The 13,359-nt window shown below is 41.1% G+C and overlaps 1 pseudogene across 1 annotated transcript in view; it reads right to left on the reverse strand.

The window, feature by feature from the left end:
• LOC311065083 (NACHT, LRR and PYD domains-containing protein 12-like) overlaps nt 1-1,497 on the reverse strand; it is a 64,601-nt pseudogene extending 63,104 nt beyond the window's left edge. The window contains exon 1 of the transcript XR_014602925.1: nt 1,438-1,497. The product of XR_014602925.1 is annotated as an NACHT, LRR and PYD domains-containing protein 12-like (transcript). The remainder of the gene's footprint in view (nt 1-1,437) is intronic.
• Between the last annotated feature and the right edge of the window lie 11,862 nt (nt 1,498-13,359).

The following is a 13,359-nucleotide window of genomic DNA, read 5'->3' on the forward strand; positions in this document are numbered from 1 at the left end:
GACAACACTACAAAACAAGAATACACAAAAACAATACTAAGAACCAAGGAACATAAGAAAACACAGCGGGGAGAACACTCTCTCTCTCTCTCACTCACACACACACACACACACACACACACACACACACACACACACACACACACACTCACACACACACACACACACACACACACACACACACACACACACACACACACACACACACACACACACACACACACACACACACACACACACGTTTATATAATTGGTTGACCGTGGTTCCCAGGACTCTTAGCCCTGGTCCAGAGTGTTATAGTGAGTTTTCTCTAACGCTCTGCCAGACGCTGGGCTCTGCTCATAGACAAGGAATTCCACTGTCCAGTGAGGGCTCTGTCTTTAGTAAAAAATAAACAAAACCACTTCACTGCTCACAGAAACAAAGGCTGTTTTGTGTTGTTGAAAGTCTGTTCTCGGAGGTGGGAAGACTCTCAGCACCCCACCTTCTCTGTAAAATACACTTTCTGGCCAGAAAAGAAAATATTTCACCAGAAGGAAAAACATGTTTTGGTTGCTCCACTGCGCCCTCTACAGATCTGGTCAATGGCATTTTTCTATTGACCAGATTTTTCCTTCTGGTGAAATATTTTCTTTTCTGGCCAAAAAGTGTATTTTACAGAGAAGGTGGGGTGCTGAGAGTCTTCCCACCTCCGAGAATAGACTTTCAACAACACAAAACAGCCTTTGTTTCTGTGAGTAGAGAAGTGGTTTTGCTTATTTTTACAACAGTTGGAGCCCTCACAGGGCAGTGGAATTCCTTTAATTCCACTAACGCTCTGGAACAGGGCCACAGGGCTCTATACTATATCCCTGAACGCCAAATATCTCTGCCGAAAATATCAGATGTTCAAGCGCACGACGAGTCGCTATGTGACGGGTTGTGAGCTTGTAGATCTGCTTTTTTTCAAAAAAGGCTTGACACACTTTGAAAAATCTTAGAACTTTTACTTTAGCACTGTAAGTATAATGTGATGCCAATACATTTGTACTTTTACTGAAGTAGAATTTTAAATCCAGGTCTTTTACTTGGTACAAAGTATTTTTACATTGTGGTATTTGCTACTAAAGTAAAAACTAACTGTCAAGGAGTTATTTATAAACATGTAGGATAATCTCAACAATGATTAACATATTTAACTTTGTGTAAACAGTCAAGGTCTCACGCCTTCAAGGCCTCACAGATCTACAAGCTCACAACATGTCACGCTGCAACACGTTGTGAGCTTGTAGATCTGCTATTTTCACAGAAAGTCCGCCCTGGAATAGTGAAGCTAGGTGGTTAAAGTTTAGAAAACCAGATTAGATTAGTTCTAGTATGAAAATAATGACTCTACATTAACTCTTACATCATAGAGGGAATAAAACTAGAATATGTTATTGAAACACTTACCTTACATTAAACTTTATGTGTTTGTTCTTCTACGTTGCTGTCTGTGTCAAAATGGAGCCTGAACAAAGAGTGTTTACAGTCATACTGTTTCTTATAAAGGGAAGAACCTTTAATATCCCTTCCTACAACATTAAGGAACAATCCTGGTCTCATGCTGCCATCTACTGGTCACTGTGTGGTACTACAGTAGCCTATGTACTGTACTGTTTGTTTAATCACAACCACTTTTCTAGATTTGCTGCAGAGTAAAAACTTGAGTAAAAGTATCAATACTGCAATGTAGAAATACTCTGCTAAAAGTAAAAGTCCAGAATTAAACATTTACTTGAGTAAAAGTACAAAAGTATTGGTATCAAAATGCACTTAAAGAACCAAAAGTAGAAAGTACTCATTTTGCAGAATGTCCTGTTTCACAAGTTTCAAATGTATAAAAAAAACTTTTGAAAATGGCAGATCTACAAGCTCACAATGCGTCACAATGCAACTCATTGTGAGCTTGTAGATCTGCTTTTTTCAAATTGCAGAAATGTATAGGGCTGAAGTGGTTAATGTAGGTTTTGTAATAATAATCAAAATCTGCAAAGTAACTAGTAACTAAAGTTTTCAAATAATTGTAGTAGAGCAAAAGTATAATATTTGTCTCTGAGATGTAGTGGAGTAGAAGTAAAAGTATTTAAAATCGGAAATACTCCCGTAAAGTAAGAACAAATATCTCAAAATTGTACTTACGTATAGTAGTTGAGTAAATGTTCTTAGTTACTTTACACCACTGCAAGTAACCCAGTGAGTGAACAGTAATCTGCTCACTCATTCTGTATGTCTCATTGGACGCCAATAGAAACTACAGCCTGGACAACCAGGATGTTCCATATATATGCCTATATATGGTCATATCGATCGGATCCACGGTACTGACCAACCGCCTATCCTCAATAGGACAGGACGCCGGGCAGAGCACTCCCTCAAAGTCCTCGCCGACGCACACGCCGAGATCGAAGTCGGACGGCCCCCCATCTATACGCATGACCATATATGGGCGTATAGCAGTTGGATTGGCTGTTCTGGACAACCGGATCTCAACATATTATGCCTTAACAGCTCTTAAATAGTGGGAAGGCTTCCTCCTGATTGGTCCAGCTTTTGATGGACCAGGGACGCAGTGGGAGGGGGGGGGGGGGGTTTAGACATATCCAGTTCCATGGGGGGAACTGGATATGTCTTCTGGGATGAAGAAAAAAGAAAAAGAGAAAACCTCCGACGGAAGGTTTTTCACGGGTGGAAAACAGAAAGCTCGTCCTAAAACACACTGCCCCGTTTTGTTTTTCGGAGTCCGAGGCCGCCGGATTAGACCCGGGACGAGGGTGTTTTAGGACGACGGTTCTTGTTTTCCATTTCTGAATGGAGAGGTGCGCGATGGAGAGACGTTTCCTTTATGCCACACATCTACACTTCATGGAGTACATTTTTTGTATCGAATTAACCAAATTAAAGTAAGAATTAACCCAAAATAAAAGGGGAAAAAAACGCAACAAAACTCAGGGCACGCATGTGCACGCGCGTGGCCCCCTTGGTTCCCCAATGCTCTCTGTGTCCCTGTGATGGACGGTCTCCTCCCACACAGGACCTGAGCTGAATGCATGAGTCAGTGGGACTACCAGATAACTGTGCAGTAAATAATATTATAATAAATAGACCCATTCTTAGATACACAGATATGTAACACCGCCTATCCGATTGACTCCACGCCGTGCGCTCAACCGCCTTGGGTCGGCGAGTCGCGCCGAGTTTGAAGTCGGCAGGTCGGACGGCTCTCGGGAACACGTGAATAACAGACGTAGTATAAAGACATGAGATTCCTTTTACATTCATTGTAAGACGATTAGAATAAAAGTTTAAAAACATATTTGAAATGACCAAACCTGTCTACCGATGATGTCACTGGTAGGCAGGTTTCTGAACGGTCCACAGCCCTCCAATGAAACGCAGAGGGAGTGAGTAGACGGAAGTGGAGCCGTCTAATAATGAGCATCAGTGAGTAAAGATAATGTTAAACATGGGGTGAACTCTTATTCTGCCAAGCCACTGACGAGAACGACGAGATTTGTGTTTTCAGTGGTTTCCCACCAGTTGGCGCTGTTGGCTACCATATGAATGATGCTTTCACTGCATGATGACGACAGACCCGCAATCTCCGTGAGGAGTCGGACGGCGATCACGGATAATATTCCATGATTTTTTTAAAGGTCTGTAAAATCGCTCGTTTTCGCTGGCAGATAGCGTCACACTATTACACTATTACTCTGGCATTTAAAGTAAATCAAATGGTGACCCGATGGTCAAATGGTTAGGGTGTGTACGAAGTACAACAATGTGCAAACACAGCAGCAAGATTTGTGAGTTGCTGTGATAGGAGAAGGATATCAAACGGAACACAACCACCCTAAAGACTTTGAAATTGATGTATTGAAGATTCTGACTTTCAAATGTACATATTTTTTTTGTTTTGATTGTATTGCTGTATTGTGCTTTTTGCTTTGGCAATGTAAACGTATGTTTTCTCATGCCAATAAAGCCCTTTGAATTGAAATTGAAGTGTACCACACAGACTCTAATGCCTGACAGTGAGTCTTCGGTTCAATTCCCAGGCCTCCCGGGAACAGTTGCTGCGTGACACTCCCCTTCTCTCACAGTGTGTCGTATCACTATTGATTAAGGCAGAAAAAGCACAGCAAGAACAGAAGAAGAAAAAAAAGAAGAACAAAACAATGACACCATGAATCAATTGGGGAAAGTAATGTACATCTCCTTGGCTGGCATTTATTGCTACTATATGATCTGAATATTCATCATTCACATTGCTTTCCTGTGTTAATAATATTACATTTCTATTTAAGTCTACCGTGTCTCCCAACAGGTCCTGACATTCCGTTAAGTTCCATAACACTGTTTATCAGAGAGCAATCTAACATCATTTCATGGAAAATGTCATAAAAAAAACAGAGAAATCATTTAATAATATCTAATTAGTGAGCACACCTGGAGGGAATTATGATAAGGGTAATAATAATAATAATAATAATAATGATAATGATAATAATGACATCCACTTCTGCCGGGTTTTCAGCGACACAGTGAATTAAATGATTAACGTTCTAGTAAAGATGTAAACAAAGCTGTAATGATAGCATTTATATCACCATGACGTCACTGATTCACATACAGTACAGCTCTTAATAAGAATTCATGTTCTATATGTTCTTCTACACTTACAACATGTATGTAATGTGTCCTCTGGAATTCTCTCTGTCAAGTTCATAATGTCACTTTGTTCTTTTGCTGCTTAGATGCTTCTAACAGTCGGCTAACCAACTAACTAACTAACTAACTAACTAACTAACTAACTAACTAACTAACTAGCTAATCACAGACAAAATTGTTTCCCTTCATTTCAAAGCTCAATTTAAAATATATAAGCAAAAATATAGTCTTTACCGCCATCTTGTGGTGATTAAGGCAAATTGTAGAATAGATCAAACATTCTTCATGTTGTTAGCAGTGTAACCACGTGACTGGATGGTTTAAAGCAATAATAAGCTTTAACTATGAATCCTACTGGCGTTTCTAATGAGAGACAATAACTATGTAAATGTTGATAGTTTTATAATGTTCCTAAACATCAGAATGGAATGCAGAAACTCAACCTGTGTCGTAATAGCGCTGAAGTCACCCAATTATGGTTGAGATTTCCGGTGTGTTACATTGAAATCGTTGATCTATCGATTTCTGTGACGTTCAGGAAGTAACCCAATTATTGTTGAGATTTCCGGTGTGTTACATTGAAATCGGTGGTCTATCGAATTCTGTGACTGCTAGCCTGCTAGCTAGCTTTTCAATTAAATGATGTAAAATGTCCTGCACTTGTAACATTAAACTAAAACAGTGATAAATGTAACAATGTGTTCATGTTTACAACACTGTACGACATCATCTGGTTTTATTCAATTATCTTTGTCGCCCTCATGAAAACATCTAGGCTACAATCTCATGGTGAGCTTGAATATTTTAATAACTTATATAGCCTATTATAGAAATAAGCGCCATATTGATGTTGCGTTATTAATTATTATGAACTGAGTGAACAGTGGATTTATTGACGATTTATACTTGTATTTATTCATGTATATATTGTCATATATGTTGTCCACATGAGGGCGACAAAGACCAGATGAGCGGTGTCAGACGTAAATATGAACACACAGGTCTAAATCAGTGGTTCTCAACCTGTGGGTCGGGACCCCCCTACATGATTTTAGTTTTTAATTGGAAGGGGGGGGGGACCTTTTTAATACATTCTAAAACATGAAAAATACCATTACTGCATCAAAAGTAATACACAGATGTAGCACAAATCTATCATTTTAATTCATGTTTTCATATGCGGTGATAACTCCATGGAGGTAAGAAAGAGGCAAAAGTTGTGAAAATAGCAGATCTACAAGCTCACAGCTTGTAAATCCACGTTACCTTGACGACAGACTGACTGGCCGTGCTTCAGTAATAATAGTGTAATAAGAAGAAAAATTAGGAATTCATAATTAATTTGATCATTATTCTAGCTAAATTTCATATACATAAATCCAAATTTAGCCATTCCAAAGTAAACCCTCATTCTTTGTATTTGAGATTGAAGCCAGGCAGTACATGAAAACAATTTATGACTCAAAAAATAAGAAAGCTGCAAGAACTGTCTTTTTGTGTTCACTCTTTAATGTTTTCTGTTAGTAAATCCCCCTGGCTCTGATGATGTTATATAGATGTATTGATAACTTCTTTGTTTGTGTATGTTTGTGTTTGTTCGTTTTGTATTGTCCTGTAATTCATGAGAATATAAATAAAGAATATAGCTGCAAGCAGCGATAATATGGGGCCAGGAGAGAGAAAGAGAAATGATAATTCCTTTAACAGGTCAGTTCATGAAAGTCCTTGCGGTCTTGTTTCCAATGAGTGCCTGTGAGCAATTAGGGGTTAAGAGTCTTGCTCAGGGACAAATTTCATTTCATCGACACATTTGCTGACCTGGCCTGGAATCGTACCTGGGGCAACCAGAGTCTCTGGCTCCCTAGGCGGGCTCACTAACCACTCAGCTATGGCCACCCCTCAGAGAGAGAGAGAGAGAGAGAGAGAGAGAGAGAGAGAGAGAGAGAGAGAGAGAGAGAGAGAGAGAGAGAGAGAGAGAGAGAGAGAGAGAGAGAGAGAGAGAGAGAGAGAGAGAGAGAGAGAGAGAGAGAGAGAGAGAGAGAGAGAGAGAGAGAGAGAGAGAGAGAGAGAGAGAGAGAGAGAGAGAGAGAGAGAGAGAGAGAGAGAGAGAGAGAGAGAGAGAGAGAGAGAGAGAGATAGATAGATAGATAGATAGATAGAAGAGACATAGAGATAGATGGATAGATAGATAGAAGAGACATAGAGATAGATAGATAGATAGATAGAAGAGACATAGAGAGAGACAAATGGAATAGATTGAAGAGACAGAGAGAGAGACATGGAAACGGAATAGATTGAAGAGAAAGACATGGAATAGATTGAAGAGAGAGAGAGAGCGCCATGGAAACGGAATAGATTGAGTCATGTTTTTTGCATTTCAACTTAAATGAGTCTGCATCAAGTGAGGCTTGAACCGGCAACCTTACGGTCATGAAGCACTCTTAGGTAGCTGCAACACTACCTATAGTGCTATATCTTTGTCAAGGCTGATATTGTCTGTTGAGGATCACAAACTCTTGCCTTCTGTCATGACCCAAGCCCCTGTTTCACTAACACTAAGATCACTCGTTCACAAACCATTTACCAATGAAGAAATTGTACATCTCCTCAGAACCAAAATTAGTGAAAGTAGCCGATCTACAAGCTCACAAACCATTAAAAGTTGTCAGATTGTACATTGGCTATTTTCACAATGAAGTATGTTATACATTGAAAAAACATACTCTCATTGCTATCTGAAAAGTTGTGAGATTGTAGATCAGCTGTATGTAAAAAACACTCAATTAAGTATTTCATGTTATCTTTAACAATTGCAGATGTATTCATTGATAGTCATGTTGTGTGAAATGCAACTTAGATGAAGTCTGCACCAAGTGAGGCTTGAACTGGTGACCTTCAGGTTGTGGGGCACACATTTAAGCGAGAAGCCACCAACAGACAAGAACCTGTGAAAAAGGAGATCACACAGATCATACAGTTTCACGCAAATAGCTGAAAAATCCTGGGTTTAAGTGTTTTTCAAACTGCTCAAGATTGCGGACAATCTAAGGGCGGTGCTTACTGGTCAACGTGATAGATGTGTTCCTCATTAGTCAAGGCACATGTGTAAGCAGGTCTAATGGCTGTCGGCCAAATGAGGCATGACTTTTGCCTGTTTAAAGTTTCAATTTTCAAAAAATTGCTATAGCGCCCCCGTTTGACCAATTGGAGTAAGATTGGTTTCAGTGATATTTGGAATGGCCCTTTACATTTCTGCAAAGTTTCAAAGAATGGTAAGTCTGCATGTATGTGTTAGGGGCAGATGAATAATTGTCATAAAACTGCAATATTCATTGGCTCATTAAAGCTTCATTTTTTCACTTATGGAAGATATTTTGCAAACGTTTTTTTGGTATAGGTCCAAAGTTCATGTGTAAAAAGTTTCGTGCAGATTACTCAAAAATCCCAGGAGGAGATAGGTTTTAACTGTTTTTCATATAATTCCAAATGGTGGGAGATCTAAAGGTCAGAGGTCAAAATTCAGAGGGTGAAAGTTGTTCAGCATGAGGAGACGCATGTGTGCATCGAAGTTTCATGGCTGTAGGTCAAACACGGCATGAGTTGTACCTGTTCAAAGTTGGCATTTTTCAATTGAGTGCTATAGCGCCACCTTTTGACGAAAGATTGTGAGAATTATTTCTTGATCGTTTTTCATGACCATCTATCATATGGCCGAGTTTCATAAAAAGCGACTGCACGGTTCAGCCAGAACTGCCAAAAGTGGCAGAAGAAGAAGAAACGGAAATAATGCGAATAACAATATGGGTCCATGCTGGAAGCCTGGCCCCATAATTTGTAAAAAAAAAAAAAAAGACTGGCCGTGGTAACTCCCACTACGCAATGTATTGTGGGCAATTTCTTTGCCAAAGTCTCCAAAGGTACTGACTTACCGAAAGGGTGCAGAAAGGGGCGTTCCCGAGCCCTCGCTGACTTCAGGCTGACTTTCCGATTTCATTTGGAACAACCCTCAAGCCCTTACGGAGCTCACATGAACGCGCACCCAAGTCAATGAGTCAGTGAGGGGGTGGTTTGGAATTGGGCCATTGAAACGAGTAGGTGGGGGCGGGGCCGTCCGTTCTCTAGATATATTATAACTCTATGATCAGAATAATGAATCAGGCCATGGGGCCGTCCGTTCTCTAGATATATTATGCAGTATCTGAGTCAGAGTTTTACTTCCTCACAGAGAGAGGTGGGTGTCTTAACTTACTTTGCTGTGTTTTGTGTGTCAGATTAGAAATGGATAATTACACTGGCAGACAGACAGACTGTGGCAGACTGGCAGACTGGCAGACAGACAGACAGTGACAGAGTGGCAGACTGGCAGACTGGCAGACTGTGACAGACTGGCAGACTGTGACAGAGTGGCAGACTGTGACAGAGTGGCAGACTGTCAGACTAGCAGACTGGCAGACTGGCAGACTGTGACAGAGTGGCAGACTGGCAGACTGTGGCAGACTGGCAGACTGTGACAGAGTGGGAGACTGGCAGACTGTGACAGAGTGGCAGACTGGCAGACTGTGACAGAGTGGCAGACTGGCAGACTGGCAGACTGGCACACTGTGACAGAGTGGCAGACTGGCAGACAGACAGACTGTGACAGAGTGGCAGACTGGCAGACTGGCAGACAGACAGACAGTGACAGAGTGGCAGACTGGCAGACTGGCAGACTGTGACAGAGTGGCAGACTGGCAGACTGTGACAGAGTGGCAGACTGGCAGACTGGCAGACAGAGAGACTGTGGCAGACTGGCAGACTGGCAGACAGACAGACAGACAGTGACAGAGTGGCAGACTGGCAGACTGTGACAGAGTGGCAGACTGGCAGACTGGCAGACTGTGACAGAGTGGCAGACTGTGACAGAGTGGCAGACAGACAGACAGACAGACAGACAGACAGACAGACAGACAGACAGACAGACTGTGACAGAGTGGCAGAGTGGCAGACTGGCAGACAGTGACAGAGTGGCAGACTGGCAGACTGGCAGACAGACAGACTGTGGCAGACTGGCAGACTGGCAGACAGACAGACAGACAGTGACAGAGTGGCAGACTGGCAGACAGACAGACTGTGACAGAGTGGCAGACTGGCAGACTGGCAGACAGACAGACAGTGACAGAGTGGCAGACTGGCAGACAGACAGACAGTGACAGACTGGCAGACAGACAGACTGTGACAGAGTGAAAGAGTGGCAGAGTGGCAGACTGGCAGACAGACAGACAGTGACAGAATGGCAGACTGGCAGGCAGACAGACAGTGACAGAGTGGCAGACTGGCAGACAGACAGTGACAGAGTGGCAGAGAGAGAGAGAGAGAGAGAGAGTGTTTCCAATGAGGGCCTGTGAGCAATTAGGGGTTAAGAGTCTTGCTCAGGGACAAATTTCATTTCATCGACACATTTGCTGGCCTGGCCTGGAATCGTACCTGGGGCAACCAGGGCCTCTGGCTCCCTAGGTGGGCTCACTAACCACTCAGCTATGGCCACAGTACAGACTGAGCCATATGTGGTAAGTTATCATACAGCATGGGTTGCTTATTATATACATACAAGCTCATAACGCGTCACATTGTAGATCGGCTGTATGTGGTTACTGTAGGTGTTGTATTAATAATTACATCTGCAAAGTAACAAGTAACTAAAGCTGTCATCTGCTGTAATTGTAGTAGAGTAGAGTAGTAAAGTAAAAGTACCTAAAAATTGTACTGTGCATGTGGCAGGTGTGATTGGTGATGAGTGAGAGCAGGTGAGAGGGGTGGATCCAATCCATGAGAATAGGGGGAATTCCAAATGATGATCACCTCAACGCATTGTTGGGGACAGGGATCGAACCAGCGACCTATGGATTCACAGGCTGCCTCTCTTCTCATTGAGCTAAAGATATGGCCTCCCTGATGGTGTCTGTTGATATCTATAGGTTTTTCCGTCCTATAGGTTCTTCCGGTGTGAGATTGTAGATCAGCTATTTTCACAAGAAAGTATGTCATACATAAAAAACAACTACTCTCAAAAGCATTTCATGTTATTGTTTAAAAATTGCACATGTCTGAATTAACAGGGTCATGTTTTGTACAATGCAATTTAAATGTAAACTGTGACGAGTGGGGTTTGAACCATGGACCTCTGGCACATGAGACTAACAGTATATTGATCAAGCTATTCAATGCACAGCCTTAGTCAGTTAAAAAGGAGAATCCTACAAAACAAAACAAAAGAGGGAATGAAGTACATCATACATTGAAAATAACTACTCTCAATAAGCATTTCCTTTTTCCATTGCATGTTTATTCATTGATACAATCATGTTGTGTGCAATGCAATTGAGTTGAAGTCTGCATGACGTGGGATTTGAACCGGCGACTCTGCGGTATCAAGGCAGATGATTAAGCCATTGGGCCAACAGACCTGTACTAGTGAAAAGGGAGTTCACACACACATCACGCAAATTAGTCAGAAATCCTTGGTTTAAATGTTTTTCAAACTGCTCAATATATTTCGGAATGGAAACTAGTGGAAAATAGTCGATCTACAAGCTCACAACGCGTTGCTATCTAAAAAGGTGTGAGATTGTAGATCGGCTATTTTCACAAGAAAGTATGTCATACATAAAAAACAACTACTCTCAAAAGCATTTCGTGTTATTGTCTAAACATTGCACATGTCTGAATTAACAGGGTCATGTTTTGTACAATGCAATTACAATACAATTTAAATGTGAACTGTAATAAGTGGGATTTGAACCAGGGACCTTCGGCACATGAGACTCACACTCTACTGATGGAGCTATTCAATACACAACCTTAGACAGTGAAAAGGGAGAATCCAACAAAACAAAACAAAAGGGCGAATGAAGTACGTCATACATTGAAAATAACTACTCTCAAGTATGCATTTCTCGTCATCTTTAACAATTGCACATGTATTCATTGATACAGTCATGTTGTGTGCAATGCAATTATAATTAAGTCTACATGAGGTGGGATTCGAACCGGCTACCCTGTGGTTTCAAGGCAGATGATTAAGCGATCAAGCTATTGAACCAACACACTTGAACCTGTGAAAAAGGGCCTCAAACATTTATTTGACACAGTTTCACACAAATTGCTCAGAAATCCTGGATTTAAATGTTTTTCAAACTGCTCAAAATTAAAGACAATCTAAGGGCAGAGCTTACTGATCAAAGTGATACATGTGTTCCTCATGAGTCAAGGCACATGTGTAAGCAGGTTTAACGGCTGTCGGCCAAACGAGGCATGACTTTTGCCTGTTTAAAGTTTGCATTTTCAAAAAATTGCTATAGCGCCCCCTTTGACCAATTGGAGTAAGATTGGTTTCAGTGATACTTGGAATGACCCTCTACAATATTGCAAAGTGTCAAACAAATGTCATTCTGCATGTATGTGTTAGGGGCAGATGAATAATTGTCATAAAACTGCAATTTTCATTGGCTTATTAAAGCTTAACGTTTTCACTTATGGAAAATCCGCTTGCTCACGTTTGTCGGCATTGGTCCAAAGTTCATGTGTAGACAGTTTCGTGCAGATTGCTCAAAGATCCCAGAAAGCTATGGACTTTTACTGCTTTTTACTGCTTTTCATAGAATTCGAAATGGTGGGAGATCTAAAGGTCAGAGGTCAAAAGTCAAACAGTGAAAGTTGTTATGCATGAGGAGACGCATGTGTGCATCGAAGTTTCATGGCTGTGGGTCAAACAGGGCATGAGTTGTACCTGTTCAAAGTTGGCATATTTCAATTGAGTGCTACCAGCGCCACCCTTTGGCCAATGGTTGTGAGTTTCGGGTTTTCGCCGTTTGGCATAGCCCACTAGTCATATTGCCGAATTTCATAAAAAGTGACCACGCGGTTAGGCCAGAACTGGCAAAAACGGCGGAAGAATAATAATAATAGTGAAAGCCAAGGAATGCAATAAGGCTTCGAAGCCTGATAGGCTCTCGAAACCTTAATAAAGAAAGCCTAGTATCCCAAGAAAGGCTTCGAGCCTGATGGCCTCGAAACCTTAATAATAATAAGAAAGCCTAGTATCCCAATAAGGCTTCGAAGCCAGATAGGCTCTCGAAACCTTAATAATAATAAAATAATAGTGAAAGCCAAGGAATGCAATAAGGCTTCGAAACCTTAATAATAATGAACAAGACTCGTTTTAATCCCGCCCGACAAATGTGGACAGACAGTGGTGCTCATGTTGTTCTACCAATAACCTATAGGCTGGAGGGAACAATAAAAGATTATAAAAAACAAGCAATGGAAATTACATCATGTTGAATTGAAAATAAGATCCATACACAAGATAGAACAAAAATCTACATACAGAAACAAATGTTTATTTTATTCAGTCATGTTGATATTGTCAGATTCCTCTGCTTTAGTATCATTGTCATTGGCATCCTGGATTAGACTGAATGATCATATGTGTGTCTGTGTGTGACTAACTTCAACTAACGGCTTTCCCCTGTATGAGTCCTCATGTGTTTGTTTAGATTACTTGTGCTGGCAAAGCTTTTATCACAAACTGTACAAGAAAATTGTAGTCAGGTGGAAACCAGGTGGACAATAATTTACGAGAAAAAAATTACTTAAAAAGGTTAAAATATGGAGATACAAGGTTTCTGCCC

The sequence above is a fragment of the Gymnoscopelus microlampas genome (genome assembly GCF_963454915.1).
Source record: "Gymnoscopelus microlampas genome assembly, chromosome: 17".
Lineage (NCBI taxonomy): Eukaryota > Metazoa > Chordata > Actinopteri > Myctophiformes > Myctophidae > Gymnoscopelus > Gymnoscopelus microlampas.